Below are 18,170 nucleotides of genomic sequence, written 5' to 3'. Positions count from 1 at the left end.
AGTTTCTTTTTCTTTTCTCTCCCCCGTCTCCTCCCCATCCCACCGGAGGGGGGCGGAGGAGTGAGCGAGCGGCTGCGTGGTCCTTTGTTACCGGCTGGGCTGAAACCAGGACAGTCCTTTTTGGCGCCCAACGTGGGGCAGAAGGGTTGAGATAACTACAGATCTGGCCAGAGCGTGTTGAAACAAATTTGCCAAACGCATTTCTTAGATAAATAGATGTTAGTCACAATGTTGTTTCATTTGTTTACGTGGTGGCATTTTGTAAGCTCTTATATGCTCTATGTATTGCCTGTAGTTGCGTATCTCATCTCTGGGAGAGTGATTGGGATTATCATTTTGCTGTACTGGGCAATGTCGACTTGTGAAATGATTACATCACTGGTCATGAGGTTAAGCTGGTATCTGTATGAGGCAGTGATAACATTTCCATACTTTGGGCACATTCTGTTGGGTATTATTGGTAATTACACCCAATCAATGGGGAAGTTACGGGGGGGACACTTCCCTCCATCCGTTCGCCTCCCTTTTCTCCTTCCAACTAATTACAACAGCTTTCGAGAATTTTGAATATCCTTGGGATGCACAAGCCAGTGTGCTGTTAGTGCTATGCCTCCTGACTATGTTTCAGGTCTTCTTTAGGGCTACAAAGAGGCTCTTTAAGAGTACCACTCAGAGATCTCCCCCAAAGCTGGATACTCATGGGTGGCACGGCATGTGGGAGGATGTGGGCAGGTATCCAGAGAACTTCTCACCTCGAGTGACTTGGAAGTTCACTCCCGAACAACTACAGAACCCTCATGAAGTGATAGAATATTTGAAAGACAAATGCTGTGGCTATCCCAGAGACACACAACTCACTACACTGTGCTGGGCCCTGGCCAGTATCTACCAAACACTGTTTGATATTAGGCAGCACGCTCAGGGGGAAAAAGGCGAAAAAATGGAAAACAGGACAACAGGCCCCATGGCAACCCCAACCCCGACAACAGGCACCGTGGCTACCCCAACCCCGACAACAGGCACCGTGACTACCCCTACCCCGGTGACAGACACTTCAGCTAAACCAGAGAACCAACCTGTGCCAGTATCAGTCGCCCCTGTACAGAAAAAGAAACACACAAAGAAATCAGTTCGCTTAGTGAGAGATGAAGATGAACCAGGGTCATCGTGAGAACAGGAGGAAGAGGCAGAACCTGAAATAATTACCCGATCTCTATCCATGAGTGAGTTGCGTGACATGTGAAAAGATTTTAGCCGCCACCCAGGTGAGCACGTTGTTACCTGGCTGCTCCGATGCTGGGATAGTGGGGCTAGTAGTGTGGAATTAGAGGGTAAGGAAGCTAAGCAGTTGGGATCCCTGTCTAGGGAAGGGGGCATCGACAAGGCGATTGGGAGAAAAACACAAGTCCTCAGCCTCTGGAGGCGACTTCTGTCAGGTGTAAAGGAAAGATACCCCTTCAAGGATGAAGTTACATGTCACCAAGGCAAGTGGACCACCATGGAGAGAGGTATCCAGTACCTGAGGGAATTAGCCGTGCTGGAGGTGATTTATAATGATCCAGAAAATGCGCAGTCACCCACAGATCCAGATGAAGTCCAATGCACACAACCCATGTGGCGGAAGTTTCTACGAAGTGCACCACCAACATATGCCAACTCATTGGCAGTAATGTCCTGGAGAGAAGGCTATGGACAAACGGTGGATGAATTGGCTGTCCAACTCCGGCAATACGAAGGGAGTCTCTCTTCCTCCCTACGGGCCTGTGTCTCAGCTGTAGAGGAGTTGTCCCGAGAGTTCCAGCAATTCAAAGTGGATCTGTCCTCCTCCTCACCTGTACAGGCCCGCATCGCAGTTATTGGGAGTAAGCGTTCCTCTGCCCAAGAGAGAGGAAAGTACACACAACGGGCTAACCTGTGGTTTTACCTGCGTGACCATGGAGAGGACATGAGGAAGTGGGATGGAAAACCTACCTCAGTCTTGCATGCACGGGCACAGGAGTTGCGAGAAAAAGCACCCAGAAAAGAGGATTCTTCTTGGAAAACTGCTGCTCCAGTTTCCCGTGAGCAGTCCCCCAGACGCAGTAGATGGGCTGATCTCATTTCTGATCCCCTTGAAGGGACTTCTGATTCACGTGTGCAGAAAGTGAGTAACGGATATTCTAACCAGGATTAGAGGGGCCCTGCCTCCAGCCAGGTGGAGGAGAGGGACAACCGAGTCTACTGGACAGTGTGGATTCGATGGCCTGGCACATCAGACCCACAGGAATATAAGGCTCTAGTGGACACTGGTACACAATGTACCCTAATGCCATCAAGTTATAAAGGGGCAGAACCCATCTGTATCTCTGGTGTGACAGGGGGATCCCAAGAGCTAACCGTATTGGAAGCTGAAATGAGTCTAACTGGGAATGAGTGGCATAAACACCCCATTGCAACTGGCCCAGAGGCCCCGTGCATCCTTGGTATAGATTATCTCAGGAGGGGGTATTTCAAGGACCCAAAAGGGTACCGTTGCGCCTTTGGTATAGCTGCATTGGAGACGGAGGAGATTGAACAGCTGTCTGCCCTGCCGGGTCTCTCCCAAGACCCTTCAGTTGTGGGGTTGCTGAAGGTTGAAGAACAGCAGGTGCCAACTGCTACCAGGACAGTGCACCGGCGGCAATATCGCACCAACCGAGACTCCCTGATCCCCATCCATAAGCTGATTTGCCAATTGGAGAGCCAAGGAGTGATCAGCAAGACTCACTCACCCTTTAATAGTCCCATATGGCCCGTGCAGAAATCCAATGGGGAATGGCGACTAACAGTAGATTATCGTGGGGTGAATGAAGTCACACCACCGCTGAGCGCTGCTGTGGCAGATATGTTAGATCTTCAATATGAAATGGAATCAAAGGCAGCTAAGTGGTATGCCACAATTGACATTGTGTCCTGGTTTCAGCTGGGAAAGAGCTAACTGTCTTCCTAGTAGCTGGTACAGTGCTATGTTTTGAGTTCACCATGCGAAGAATGTTGATAACACTGATGTTTTCAGTTGTTGCTCAGTATTGTTTAGACTATAGTCAAGGATTTTTCAGCTTCTCATGGCCAGCCAGGGCACAAGAAGTTGGCACAGGACACAACCAAGGCACCTGACCCAAACTGGCCAATGGTGTATTCCATACCATGTGACGTCCCATCTAGTTTAGGAACTGGGAGGTGGCGGGGGGCAGGGAATCGCTGCTCGGGGACTGGCGGGGTGTCGTTCGGCGGGTGGTAAGCTATTGCCCTGTGCATCATTTGTACATTCCAATCCTTTTATTACTACTGTTGTCATTTTATTAGTGTTATCATTATTAGTTTCTTCTTTTCTGTTCTATTAAACCGTTCTTATCTCAATGCACAAGTTTTACTTCTTTTTCCTGATTTCCTCCCCCATCCCACTGGATGGGGGAAGTGAGTGAGCGGCTGCGTGGTACTTAGTTGCTGGCTGGGGTTAAACTACGACACATTGCTAATGCATTTTTCTCCATTCCTTTGGTACTGGAGTGCAGGCCTCAGTTTGCTTTCACTTGGAGGGGCGTCCAGTACACCTGGAATTGATTTCCCCAGTGGTGGAAACACAGCCCCACCATTTGCCATGGACTGATCCAGGCTGCACTAGAAAAAGGTGAAGCTCCAGAGCACCTGCAATATATTGATGACATCATCGTATGGGACAACAGGGCAGAAGAAGTTTTTGAGAAAGGGAAGAAAATAATCCAAATCCTTTTGAAGTCTGGTTTTGCCATAAAAGAAAGTAAGGTCAAGGGACCTGAACAGGAGATCCAGTTCTTAGGAGAAAAATGGCAAGATGGGCGTCGTCAGATCCCTGCGGACGTGATCAACAAAATAGCAGCTATGTCTCCACCGACCAATAAAAAGGAAAGACAGGCTTTCTTAGGTGTTGTGGGCTTTTGGAGAATGCATATTCCAAATTACAGTCAAATTGTAAGTCCTCTCTACCACGTTACTCGGAAGAAGAATGATTTTAAATGGGGGCCTGAGCAGCGACAAGCCTTTGAACAGATTAAGTGGGAGATTGTTCATGCAGTAGCTCTTGGGCCAGTCCGGGCAGGACAAGATATTAAAAATGTGCTCTATACTGCAGCTGGGGAGAATGGCCCTACCTGCAGCCTCTGGCAGAAAGCACCCAGGGAGACACAAGGCTGACCACTGGGGTTTTGGTGTCAGGGATATCGAAAATCCGAGGCCTGCTATACTCCAACTGAAAAAGAAATCTTTGCAGCATATGAAGGAGTTCGAGGCACCTCAGAAGTGGTTGGTACTGAGACACAGCTCCTCTTAGCACCCCGATTGCCAGTGCTGGGCTGGATGTTCAAAGGGAGGGTCTCCTCTACACATCACGCGACTGACACCACGTGGAGTAAGTGGATCGCACTGATCACAGAGCCGGCTCGCATAGGAAACCCCAGTCGCCCAGGAATGTTAGAAGTGATCACGGACTGGCCAGAAGGCAAAGATTTTGGAATGTCGCCAGAGGAGGAGGTGACACGGGCTGAAGAAGCCCCGCTGTATAATAAACTGCCAGAAAATGAGAGGAAATATGCCCTGTTCACTGATGGGTCCTGTCGCATTGTGGGAAAACATCGGAGGTGGAAGGCTGCTGTATGGAGTCCTACACGACTAGTTGCAGAAACTGCTGAAGGAGAAGGTGAATTGAGTCAGTTTGCAGAGGTGAAAGCCATCCAGTTAGCATTAGACATTGCTGAAAGAGAAAAGTGGCCAGTGCTCTATCTCTATAATGACTCATGGATGGTGGCAAATGCCCTATGGGGGTGACTACAGGAATGGAAGAAAGGCAACTGGCAGCGCAGAGGTAAACCCATTTGGGCTGCCGCACTGTGGCAAGATATTGCTGTTCGGATAGAGAAGTTAGTGGTAAAAGTACGTCACGTAGATGCTCATGTACACAAGAGTCGAGCCACTGAAGAACATCAAAACAACCAGCAGGCAGATCAAGCCACCAAGATTGAAGTGTCTCAGGTGGACCTGGACTGGCAACGTAGAGGTGAGCTATTTATGGCTCAGTGGGCCCACGATACCTCAGGCCATCAGGGAAGAGATGCAACATATAGATGGGCTCGAGATCGAGGGGTGGACTTGACCATGGACACTATCGCACAGGTCATCCATGAATGTGAAACATGCGCTGCAATTAAGCAAGCCAAGCGGCAAAAACCCCTGTCGCATGGAGGGCGATGGCTGATTATAAACAGTGGGAGGCCTTGCAGATTGACTATATCACACTCCCACGAACATGCCAAGGCAAGTGCCATGTGCTGACAATGGTGGAAGCAACCACTGGATGGCTGGAAACATACCCTGTGTCCCATGCCACTGCCCAGAACACTATCCTGGGCCTTGAAGAGAAAATTTTATGGCAACACAGCACCCCAGAAAGAATCGAGTCGGACAACGGGACTCACTTCCAAAACAACCTCGTAGACACCTGGGCCAAAGAACATGGCATTGAGTGGGTGTATCACATCCCTTGTCAGGCACCGGCCTCCGGAAAAATGGAACGATACAATGGACTGCTGAAAACTACATTGAGAGCGATGGGGGGTGGAAATTTCAAACACTGGGATACACATTTAACAAAAGCCACCTGGTTAGTTAATAGTAGAGTATCCGCCAATCAGGATGGCCCCGCCCAACCAAGAGTTCCACATACTGTAGAAGGGGATAAAGTCCCTGTAGTGCGCATGAGGAGCATGTTAGGAAAGACAGTCTGGGTTAGTCCTGTCTCAAGCAGAGGCAAAGCCATTCAAGGGGTTGTTTTTGCTCAAGGACCTGGGTACACCTGGTGGGTGATGCAGAAGGATGGGGAAGTTCGATGTGTACGTCAGGGAGATTTGATTTTGGGAGAGAATAGCCAGTGAATTGGGCTGTATGATATTTAACTGCTAAATAACCTGCCAATGCATGTCATTGTATCTATAGTGTCTATATGCCATATCAAGGGTATTATTGTAAGAATTATCCGAATGACTACAGAATGGACTTCTGAAACTGAGCCAAGTACAACAGCGATAGAACTTGAACTGGCACCCAGCAATTTCCTCAAGATCAACATCTTCGACCTGCAGACCAAGGGCATGAGTTGCACCAACTGTACTAGCCACAAATTCCAGACACAACATACAACGACCCAACATCTCACCATCTCTCTCTTATCCTGAAGAACTGTTACAACAGATGGAGCCCCAAAATCGATGGACACATTAGAGAGATAGCCCATAGGCTAAAGGAACACTGTGTGTGTGTGTGTGCGAGGTCAGGGTGCGGGAGTCCATATACTTATATATAAGACAAGGAAAGTAGTAGTGGTTTATTGGGAAAAAAAGTAAGATCTGGGCATGATGTAGATGGTATAGAATAAGGGGTGGATAATGTCCTGGGTTCAGCTGGGATAGAGTTAATTTATACAGGAACCTGGGAGGTGGGGGCATAGCCGGGGCAGCTGACCTGAACTAGCCAAGGAGCTATTCCATACCATGTGACATCATGCTCAGTATATAAATGGGGAGCAGGACAGGGGGTGGTCTCTGTTTTTGGTGGGGGAAGTGGCGGAGCGTCGGGTCCCGGGTGGTGAGCAGTTGCACTGTGCATCACTCTTTTTGTATACTTTTTCATTAGTGCCATTGTTGTTGTTGTAATTTCTTTATGTTTGTCCCAGTAAACTGCCTTTATCTCAACCCTCGAGGTTCCAGTTTCTTTTCCTTTTCTCTCCTCCGTCTCCTCCCCATCCCACCGGAGGGGGGCGGAGGAGTGAGCGAGCTGCTGCGTGGTCCTTTGTTACCAGCTGGGCTGAAACCACGACAGTGGGCACCTCCAGAAATTTGGAAATTCACCCCTGAACAAGTGCAGAATCCAGAAGAACTAGTAAAATATTTGGAAAAGGTATGCTGTCACCTCGGCAGCTCCAGAGAGATACAAATCACTGCAACGTGCTGGGGTCTGGCCTATGCCTATCAAGCCCTGTTCAACACCACTCAGTAGCCTCAAGGGGAAGAGAAGGTCTATGGACCTAACAATAAAAGGATGAGCACCGTAGTCACCCAAACCTCGGCAACGGGTGCTGTGGCCTCTCCAGCCCCGGCAACAAGCACTGTGGCCACCCAGACCTTGTCAACGGGCACCGCTACCCTTCCAGCCCCGGCGATGATAAATCGTGCTACCCAAACCTCAGCAACAGGCACTGCGGTTATGAAAAACCCGGCGATCGATACTGCAACTGAACCTGCGGACCAACCTGGACCAGAATCAGTTGCCCCCGTACATAAAAAAGAAATATACAAAAAAATCAGTTCGCTTAGCAAAGGATGAATGTGAACCAGGGTCATCACGGGAATAGGAGGAAGAGGCAGAACCAGAGGTAGTAACCCGGTCCCTATCCTTGAACAGAGCTGCAGGATATGCAAAAAGATTTTGGCTGCCGTATAGGTGAGCATGTTATCACCTAGGTGTTGTGGGGTTTTGGAGAATGCATATTCCAAATTACAGTTTGATTGTAAGCCCTCTCTATCAAGTGACCAGGAAGAAGAATGATTTTAAATGGGGCCCTGAGCAACAACAAGCCTTTGAACAAATTAGACGGGAGATTGTTCAAGCAGTAGCCATTGGACCAGTCCAGACAGGACAAGATGTTAAAAATGTGCTCTATGCTGCAACTGGGGAGAATGGCCCTACCTGGAGCCTCTGACAGAAAGCACCTGGGGAGCCCCGAGGCCGACCCCTAGGGTATTGGAGTCGAAGATATCGAGGATCTGAGGCTCACTATACTCCAACTGAAAAAGAGATATTGGCAGCATATGAAGGAGTTGGAGCTGCCTCAGAAGTGGTTGGTACTGAGACACAGCTCCTCTTAGCACCCCGACTGCCAGTGCTGGGCTGGATGTTCAAAGGGAGGGTCTCCTCTACACATCACACAACTGACGCCACGTGGAGTAAGTGGATTGCACTGATCATACAATGGGCTCGCATAGGAATCTCCAGTCGCCCAGGAATGTTAGAAGTGATCACGGACTGGCCAGAAGGCAATGATTTTGGAATGTCGCCAGAGGAGGAGGTGACACGGGCTGAAGAAGCCCCGCTGTATAATAAACTGCCAGAAAATGAGAGGAAATATGCCCTGTTCACTGACAGATCCTGTCGCATCGTGGGAAAGCATCGGAGGTGGAACTGCTGTATGGAGTCCCACACGACAAGTTGCAGAAACTGCTGAATGAGAAGGTGAATCGAGTCAGTTTGTAGAGGTGAAAGCCATCCAGTTAGCATTAGATATTGCTGAAAGAGAAAAGTGGCCAGTGCCCTATCTCTATACTGACTCATGGATGGTGGCAAATGCCCTGTGGGGGTGACTACAGCAATGGAAGCAGAGCAACTGGCAGCGCAGAGGTAAACCCATTTGGGCTGCCACACTGTGGCAAGATATTGCGTCCCAGCTAGAGAATCTGGTTGTAAAACTATGTCACGTAGATGCTCACGTACCCAAGGGTCGGCCACTGAAGAACATCGAAACAACGAACAGGTGGATCAGGCTGCCAAGATTGAAGTGTCTCAGGTGGACCTGGACTGGCAACATAAGGGTGAGCTATTTATGGCTCAGTGGACCCATGATACTTCAGGCCATCAGAGAAGAGATGCAACATATAGATGGGCTCGAGATCGAGGGGTGGACTTGACCATGGACACTATTGTACAGGTTATCCATGAATGTGAAACATGTGCTGCAATTAAGCAAGCCAAGTGGTTAAAGCCCCTGTGGTATGGAGTGGGATGGCTGAAATATAAATATGGGGAAGCCTGGCAGATTGACTATATCACACTCCCACGAACTTGCCAAGGCAAGCGCTACGTGCTTACAACGGTGGAAGCAACCACCGGATGGCTGGAAACATATTCTGTGCCCCATGCCACTGCCCGGAACACTATCCTGGGTCTTGAAAAGCAGGTCTTGTGGTGACATGGCATCCCAGAAATAATTGAGACAGACAACGGGACTCATTCCGAAAACAACCTCATAGACACCTGGGCCAAAGAACATGGCATTGAGTGGGTGTATCATATCCGCTATCATGCACCAGCCTCTGGGAAAATTGAGCGATACAATGGACTGTTAAAGACTACATTGAAAGCAATGGGGGGCGGAACTTTCAAACACTGGGATACACATCTAGCAAAAAGCCACCTGATCAGTCAACACCAGAGGATCTGCCAATCGGAGTGGCCCTGCCCAATCAGAATTTTTACATACTGTAGAAGGGGATAAAGTCCCTGTAGTGCGCATGAGGAGCATGTTAGGAAAGACAGTCTGGGTTACTCCTGCCTCAGGCAAAGGTAAACCCATTTGTGGGATTGCTTTTGCTCAAGGGCCTGGGTGCACTTGGTGGGTGATGCGAAAAGATGGAGAAGTCTGATGTGTGCCTCAAGGGGATTTGATTTCAGGTGAGAATAGCCAGAAGTAAACTGTATGATATTAGTTGCTATATAACCCTGCTACTGTATGTTATCATTACTATAATTGTTATATGCTTTATCCATAGTACTACAGTAAGAATCATTTAGATCAAGCAGGAAATAACTGTGATAAAACTGAGCAAAACGCAGTAGTGATGGAACCAGAACTGACTCCAGCATGCAACAGTCCAACGGTGCACACCATCCTCCTGCTGTGTCCAATGTCACCTGCTTGTCACACCGCACTGAAGCCCAATTCTGCTCTACTGACTGAGAGGATTTTGCACCATCCCTCCTGCCCAGACAGACTGGTATGACAGATGGAGCCCAGAGTTCGGAACTAAATGAACTCAATGAACATTTTATGAACATAACCCATAAACTAAAGTGATGATATCTCGAAGTGTGTATACATATAAATATATATATCATTGTTCATATGTCTCAAAGGGATGGAAAGGTGGTGATGATTGATCAGGATGTAACTAATGGTATGGGAACTGAGCATGACGTCAATGGTATAGAATAAGGGGTGGATACTGTCCTGGTTTCCGCTGGGATAGAGTTAACTGTCTTCCTAGTAGCTGGTACAGTGCTATGTTTTGAGTTCAGTATGCGAAGAATGTTGATAACACTGATGTTTTCAGTTGTTGCTCAGTAGTGTTTTGACTAAAGTCAAGGATTTTTCAGCTTCTCATGCCCAGCCAGCAAGAAAGCTGGAGGGGCACAAGAAGTTGGCACAGGACACAGCCAGGGCAGCTGACCCAAAGTGGCCAACAGGGTATTGCATACCATGTGACGTCCCATTTAGTATAGGAATGGTGTAGCGTTCAATTATATGGAACTTAGTTATTGGGCCTGAAAGTAGCTCGTGGTCAGAAGAGTGTTCCAGATTCCTTTAGAAGGCTTTGAACAGACTAAACAAGAAGATAGAAGAAGAAAGATCCCAATTAGAAAAACACAGGTGCACATTCCACGGTAAAGGGAACTTGGCACAAACAATCTCAATGCAGGGGCTTATCTTGACCAATTGGACTAAGACAAGCTTTGCATGCTCTAAATACCATAGCCAATTATGTCCTGTGTGTATGCGCGTGTACAGAGTGAGTATAACTAACATTATCTTATGTTTATACGCGTGGACAGTATCGATGTAACCAATCACCGCTTATGCTTGTGCGCGTGGACACCAAATGCTTGCATGCAGCAGCCAATCAAAGCTTCTAAACAACTGTCGTGGTTTCAGCCCAGCCGGTAACAAAGGACCACGCAGCCGCTCGCTCACTCCTCCGCCCCCCTCCGGTGGGATGGGGAGGAGACGGAGGAGAGAAAAGAAAAAGAAACTGGAACCTCGAGGGTTGAGATAAAGGCAGTTTACTGGGACAAACACAAAGAAATTACAACAACAACAATGGCACTAATGAAAAAGTATACAAAAAGAGTGATGCACAGTGCAACTGCTCACCACCCGGGACCCGACGCTCCGCCACTTCCCCCACCAAAAACAGAGACCACCCCCTGTCCTGCTCCCCATTTATATACTGAGCATGATGTCACATGGTATGGAATAGCTCCTTGGCTAGTTCAGGTCAGCTGCCCCGGCTATGCCCCCACCTCCCAGGTTCCTGTAAAAATTAACTCTATCCCAGCTGAACCCAGGACAACAACTTAGGGAATTGTATAAGAATGATCAGCTAAGCTCAATAAAGTGGTGACTTTAATCATCAAATTGGTGTTCTATCGTCCGGGCCCCGCATGGAATAATCCCTAAACCCTACAGAACGGGGAAGTAGGGGTGGGGAATCACTGCTCGGGGACTAGCTGGGCGTCGATAGGCGGGTGGTGAGCAATTGCCCTGCGCATCATTTGTACATTCCAATCCTGTCATTATGACTGTTGTCATTTTATTAGTGTTATCATTATCATTATTAGTTTCCTTTTTTTTGTTCTATTAAAGTGTTCTTATCTCAACCCATGGGTTTTGCTTCTTTTCCTGATTTTCTCCCCCATCCCACTGGGTGGTGGGGGAGTGAGTGAGCGGCTGCGTGGTGCTTAGTTGCTGGCTGGGCTTAAACCACGACAAATATGTATCTCTGTATCTTTATAGACTATATACTTCTCTATTTAAAAAAAAAAAAAAGTTTTACTGCCTGAAGTCATAAATGCTTTAGAGGTTTATATGTTTCTGTCATAACCGCATTTACTCCTGGAAAAAAGGGGGGGCGTTGACACAGTTTTTGAAAATAGAACTACTTCTTGTAAAATGAAACTTTATTCTAAAATGTATCCAAAATTGCAAGACACAAGCACCATTAAACAGATAAATAATCATTTAATTATGTACAGAGAGCATTGAAACACAAAACAATCATTAATATAATTCTTATACCATTTTAATGAGTATCCATCAATAAAACTTTACAATTTAAAGACTTTTCAGTTGCAAAACAGTTGTAAAATCATATGTATAAATTATGTTTACTTACAATTCTAACAGAGGCAAAGTAAAATACAAAAAGAATCGATACTCCAAATTCAAATACAAAACCCAAAGTAATGCTGCACAGATACCTATGTACACTGGATGAATTCATGCAGCTAGGCAGTGCAACTCTTTAACTTATCATAAAATGGAAACACCATGTTGTCAAACAGAAGAAAATGTATTTTTGTAATAATTCATAGTGCATTTTGACTTTATAAAATGATTGTTGTGTGATATACTTCTAAAATGCCCCATAAGATCTGAGATGCCCCAACTCCTCTGCTGCAAAATAAAATAGAAACAAGAAAAGCTAAAAAAGCCACTGTAGTACAGAGTCTGATATACTGGTACCATCTTGATTTTTTTTATTCTTGGTATCAGACTTGTTTGCAAGTGTCCATGTCCATAGGGACATACATTACTCTTTGCTATCAAAAGTAAATCTTTCACGCTCCAGTGCTTTCTCTATAAACTGAATCTCACATGATTCTTAGACTGCACTGTTTTACAGAGACACAGCTGAGCTTTGAAAAAAGAACTCTTAAATCCCTATGAATTAGACAAAGTAAAATGGTAGAGAGATCTATTCCTAAAGCTCCTATCCCTAATTGCTTTGATTACATAAACACAGAACACTATAAAAGTCTTTTATGGCTTGGATGAAATTTCTGCTAATTTGTTGGGCAGGCACGAAGCCCATGTTTCTCCACAGAGCTTGCCTTTCACAGTGTAGAAGGCTAAAGACTATTTTGGTTGGTGAAAGGAAGCCAAGTCTCAGGTAACTACATAGAAAAATATTTCAGTGGTGAAAATATTTCAGAAATAATGGAACAAAATCTAAAAAGAACCTCTTGAAAACTGATATCTTGTGTAGCTGTGATACTAAAACATGGCTGTTCACCTTTCAGTTTTGCATTGGTTGGTATATCATAATCGAACATGTAGATACAACTGAGATTCATACCTCATCAACTATTACTCATTAAGTGTCAAAATTAGATAAGATACAATTACACAGTAACAGTTTTATCTTAAAATCTTGAGTGATAAGCCCACTCAGTGTTTTCACCAGGAAGTCACTGCTAAATGGCTACATTTCTTTGATTTCTGAAAAGGTATTAGTTTACAGCAGCCTGTAAACTAATACAGAGTTGCTCCCTGATCCTTTGCACTTCCAAAACTCCCTTTCAGGCCAGCAATAACTTTTAAGTTAATGGGAGTTTTGAGCAAAGAAGGGATGCAGAACACCTGAATTGGGTGAACAGCATAGCAATTTATTTATACAGCAGCATTTCTAAATTTTTGTTATGCAATCACATAGAGAGAAGCTAAAAGACAGCATGCACTGCAATGACATGACATTGTGATTGTATCTGGTGGCAAATACTAAAGCATTTTCATCTGGGAAAATATAAACATTAGCCCCAGAAGACTCAAATATCCAGTATTAATGAAGCCATCAGCTATTAGGTAGTAAAGAATACCCCAAAAGAGGGAAGAAATTTGTATGCTCATAGCTTAGATAATGAAGTTGAAGAGAATTACAAAAGCACAACACAAGCCTATATTTCTTGTAAATTATTCATATACTTTTGCTCAAACCACCTCAAAATGCTGAATGATAAAATAATAACTGAAAATATAAATGTTAATTCTAAGTTAAGCACTAAAAACTCACAAAATAAAATTACACCTACTTTTTGTGATGAATATGGTACCTTTGGAAGCAGCTGCCTTGTCTCAGGACCAGAATGTGGACACTTCATGAAGGTGAAAAGGTACAAGTTACAACATTCATATTTTTCAACCTCAGCTGTTCCTCAGCTTGCAACAAGAACTGGTACAATCATTGTTATGATGTACCAACACTTAATGAAGAAGGATAGCAGGTCAACTAGAATTAGGTAGATGTATGGTGCAAGCCTGATGTGGAACTAGCTATAAATGGGCTTTGATAATCCAGACAGTAACACTGTCTACAAAGAACTGGTCTATCTAAATCTAGTCACTTTCCTCATCTGCAAAGCAGGATGTGAAATCATATATATATATATTTACAAGAAGCTTACAAAACCCATAAACTACCATTACTGCCTTGATTCTCACAATCCCAAGTTATGAGCTTCTAGATTTATTCTTTAAAGCTCTTAGGAAAGGTATATTTACCCACTCCTAGAAAGAATATACATTAATATATTTAATTTAAAAGAAGCATATGCTATTGCTGGTGTCGATTCATCTATGCAATGGTTTCTTCATGTGTTGCTTTAAGTGAATGAATCTGTTCAAAGACTGCTCATGTAACAAATAAAGGTCAGAATTTCTAGGCAGGGGTAAACCCTCCAGAAATGTTCAAACAAGTCAATTGAATTTGTACCTGTTTATAAAAAAAAAAAAGGAAGTAAAGGAGGAGAGAACAGCAAACTATGGGGGTGGAAATTTCATGTTTGAGATTGAAGGATTCAGAAAATTATCTGGAAGTCACACAGATTCAAATTCTTAATAATTGCATTATTCTTGCCCATTTGAGCCCATATGAGGTTCAAATAAATAGACTTTTGTATACAGGAATATGAGGCTAAACATAAACTCTTGAATTCATTTCACCTAATTTTAGGCCCTTAAAAGTGTTCAGGATTCATCAATGGAGAGGGCAATTGATACCATAACACAGTCTTCTGGAGACATCTTTTTTTCTGTCCCTCCAGTGACTTACTGAGGTAACCTAGGCAGCTAATTTTTAGACAGCTAAAGTTAGGGTAGGGTGAATCAGGACACAGTGTGGACTAAAACCAAATACGGTCTAGTGGTATAATATTACCATTACAAAACAGCCTGTAATAGTGTTAAAGTCTGAGGCTCCAACCCAGATATGCTTTGTGGTTAGTGACCCATGTGATCCATGTCTTTGCAACTCCCCAATCTTGCCAGGAACGTTTTAAAGATAAATGAATGAAGCTTGATTTTATGACCTTGTTTCCCTTATTTGGTCCTTAGACAAGGAGGTTTCTTTGAACACCAGAGATTCCCAAGAGCTGTGCTATACTAGACTTCAGAAGCACTTTCTGCAGGGATGCTTTCTGAATATACAAATGCAACATCAGAGTTGTATTTTAGTATAACAGAACTAGCATCACCAAACCTCTCAGCGCTTTAACAGCTGTGGAAAATAGCTGTATATTTCAAAAAAAATGCTTCGAAAAGGGAAGCCTTCAGTGGAAGGTCTGTTTTCTGACACAGTCAAAGGGCTTCAAATAAAGATGGTACAATTCCTTCCAGGGATTGCAGCTGGCATAGTGTCGGTAAGTCATTTGGAATATGATTGTTGTCAAGCAGCTTGTTGGATCTTTCATCAACAGACTGCTGCACTTCTGAAATTATTTAAGAGGCTGTTTTTAAAATTTACAAACATGGTCTGGAGAAGTTTGCAGTCCAAACACAGGACACACATTGGCATATTTATGAGGTTGTGGGAATTTTGTATTGCCATGCTTTTGAACTCTTTTGGTATGGCATGGATTGGCTCTTGGCTGTAGCTGTCAATAATGAAGCACTCACTGAGGACAGGTAACAACTGTTCTGAAATAGACAGAGTTGGTGAGACTCCCTCAATATTATCAATATTATTGCTTAAGGTCAGAGGCAGCATCGAGATTTCTATATATTTTTATACATTAATTTTTATATTGACAAATTTAATTCCTGCTGATTTGGAATATTACTGAGGTTTTCTTTACTTTTAAAGACTGGATTTCTACATTAGTTTCACTTATTATGGTGAAAGTAATTCTTTGTCTAAAATACACCTACCTAACCATTTAAATATGACCTGCAAATACTTCTCTTTAATTGGGATTATGCCCTGTTGTTCTCCATAAAGAGCTCAAGTAATCTGTCAGAACATTTTTTTTTACCTTAGCAACACAAGGAATTTATCTACAGTTTGTCTTGAAGGTGTGAGGAATATTTATTGTAAGTACCCAAAGTTTTATGTGAAAGGGTGAAGGTGCAAAGTCACTAACGAAGACTGTCTTTATTCAAAAGGTTAACCTAGTAATTTAAACTATCAACAAAACCAAATAAAACACAGAACTTCAAATAATCCAAGAATCCCTTTCAACTTTTGCAGGTTGTGATGTCAGCTTTTTCACTCTTTTCCAGTCATCATGAAGTCTTTCAGTCTAGATGAGATTTGAATTTCTGATGTTAGAAACAAGCAAAGAACTTGTATATATTTTCAGGTCTTTGTTGTATATCATAAAATAACAGTATAAATGAATTAATAATTGGAGTTCTTTTCTTTCTAAGTAAACAGATAAATAATGAAATTCTCCTTAAGACTGCCTCACATAAAGTCTGTGGTAGCTGGAGACAAGGGTACAATATGGAGAAATTGCTTCCTTACCTCCTGCATACCCCAGAGCTGAATTTCTGTTCTGGCACCAACATAGAAATGCAAAAAAGAGATGACAGAGGAAAAGCTAGTATATCTATGCTTACTTAGTGCAAGGAAGCCTGTACATTGGAAAATTTCTCTGAGACAGTCTGCTGAAGTTCTGTAGCTTGCCTTGGGAAGGGGACAGTAGGAAGAAAGACTTTCCTTGTTGTGTAGTGCCCTGCACAGCCTGATTACTCAGGCTTTACATAGGCAGCTGCAGCTTGAAAGCATGCACTGCACACATTGCACTGAGTCATGAAATGTGCTAAACTGCAGCTGCCTATCGTCTGCTAAAATCTAACCCCAAGCTCTCAAAAAGGATATGAACTGGGTTGAATTTTCTTATGTTACATTTGATTTAATATTCCTGTAAATGGCTTATATATTCGCTGTTTGAAATAAATTATGAAACCACTAAGTGTGCTTAACAAGGCTTTACCTATATGTGAACAGCAAGTTTTGAGGACAGAACAAGTACTATTGTAGTATATAATACAGTCAAGCCACCTCTTGCTTCAAAACAAGAATTTACAGTATTTACAGCATTTACAGCAATGGTGACAATGTTTCTTACACATAACTTACAAGAATTTACAAAATATGAATGGATGACTGAGGTTATAATGCCAGCAGTAAAGTAAATCTCTACATAGAATATCTTCTGCAATGTGAACAAAGTTGACAATAGTTTACCAATGCTTTAAGTAATTCAGATAAATATGATAACCCACCAGCTATCAAAACTTCTTTCTTTCCCCACCAGAAATGAGTGTTTGCCAAATGCATGTATGGCAATCCATAAAAAGTTATTTTGTTTTTGTGGCTTTTGACAAATATGCACAAAACAGATGCACTGCAATATTTTTGCGAGTGGATACTTGCCACAAAAAAGCCCTCAAATTTGGTCTTTAAACATATACAGAATATTGATTTACACTTCTCAAATAGCCACTACAAGGCTAAGAAAGCTTCTTGTAAGGATTCTTTTCATCTTGAAAAAAAAGAAGTTACTTGATTCTCAAATAATAGAATGCTCCAGTTTCCTCTTTGCTCATGCCACTGTTCAAGTCTGTATTTCAGGCCCTGTTTAGGATTTTGTATTACTCTTCCTTAACAAACAGTATAAATTGTAAATCAAATCAAAACTAGGAGTTAATTAGAAAAATGAGAATACATCTGGGAACAGGTTACAACCACTTTTGAATGTCATGTTTCTAGACAACAATTTAACAAACTGCTATTTCTTTTTGCTAAACTTTTCAACATTCTATGTGTTCTTGTTAGAGATGGACTTTGACATCTGCTGAAAGGGTACTTGTACTTTGATCATCTGTAACAAAAGGTGTGGTCTGTGGATATTGCAGCCCTTTGTCCATAACCTTCTGTCTAGATCAAGAATCCTAACCCTCATGCAGTCTCTTAGCTGGGATGTACAGACTCTGCAGGCTGCACCTCCACATTAAAAAATAGAGGAACTACTGAATCGTAGCTCTCAGTTTTGTTGCTGTCTGCTGCTAACAAGCTTATATTGAATAACATACTTTTCAAATACTCTTGGTAAATTATATCTTTGGTAAATTTCTAATTCAATTAAATATGCTTTATGTGGATTTTATTTTCTTCCATTCTACGTGCCAAATATCAGCATTTGTTTCAAGTCATTTTATGTTATTGTTAGAAATCATCTTGACTAATGCATAAGCCTGTGTGATGCTAACTTTCCTAATATCTGACACTGAGGGT

The 18,170-nt window shown here is 43.4% G+C and overlaps 1 protein-coding gene across 1 annotated transcript in view; it reads left to right on the top strand.

The window, feature by feature from the left end:
* Positions 1–1,290: 1,290 nt before the first annotated feature.
* Positions 1,291–18,170, top strand: part of LOC126035501 (uncharacterized) — a 185,532-nt gene continuing 168,652 nt past the window's right edge. Inside the window, exon 1 of the mRNA XM_049794159.1 lies at positions 1,291–1,436. The gene's annotated coding sequence lies outside the window, so the exon portion shown is untranslated. The remainder of the gene's footprint in view (positions 1,437–18,170) is intronic.

Source organism: Accipiter gentilis, chromosome W (genome assembly GCF_929443795.1).
Source record: "Accipiter gentilis chromosome W, bAccGen1.1, whole genome shotgun sequence".
NCBI classification, from domain to species: Eukaryota; Metazoa; Chordata; class Aves; order Accipitriformes; family Accipitridae; genus Astur; species Astur gentilis.
The sequence above is the reverse complement of the archived record's forward strand: the minus strand, read 5'-3'. Positions and strand labels throughout refer to the sequence as shown.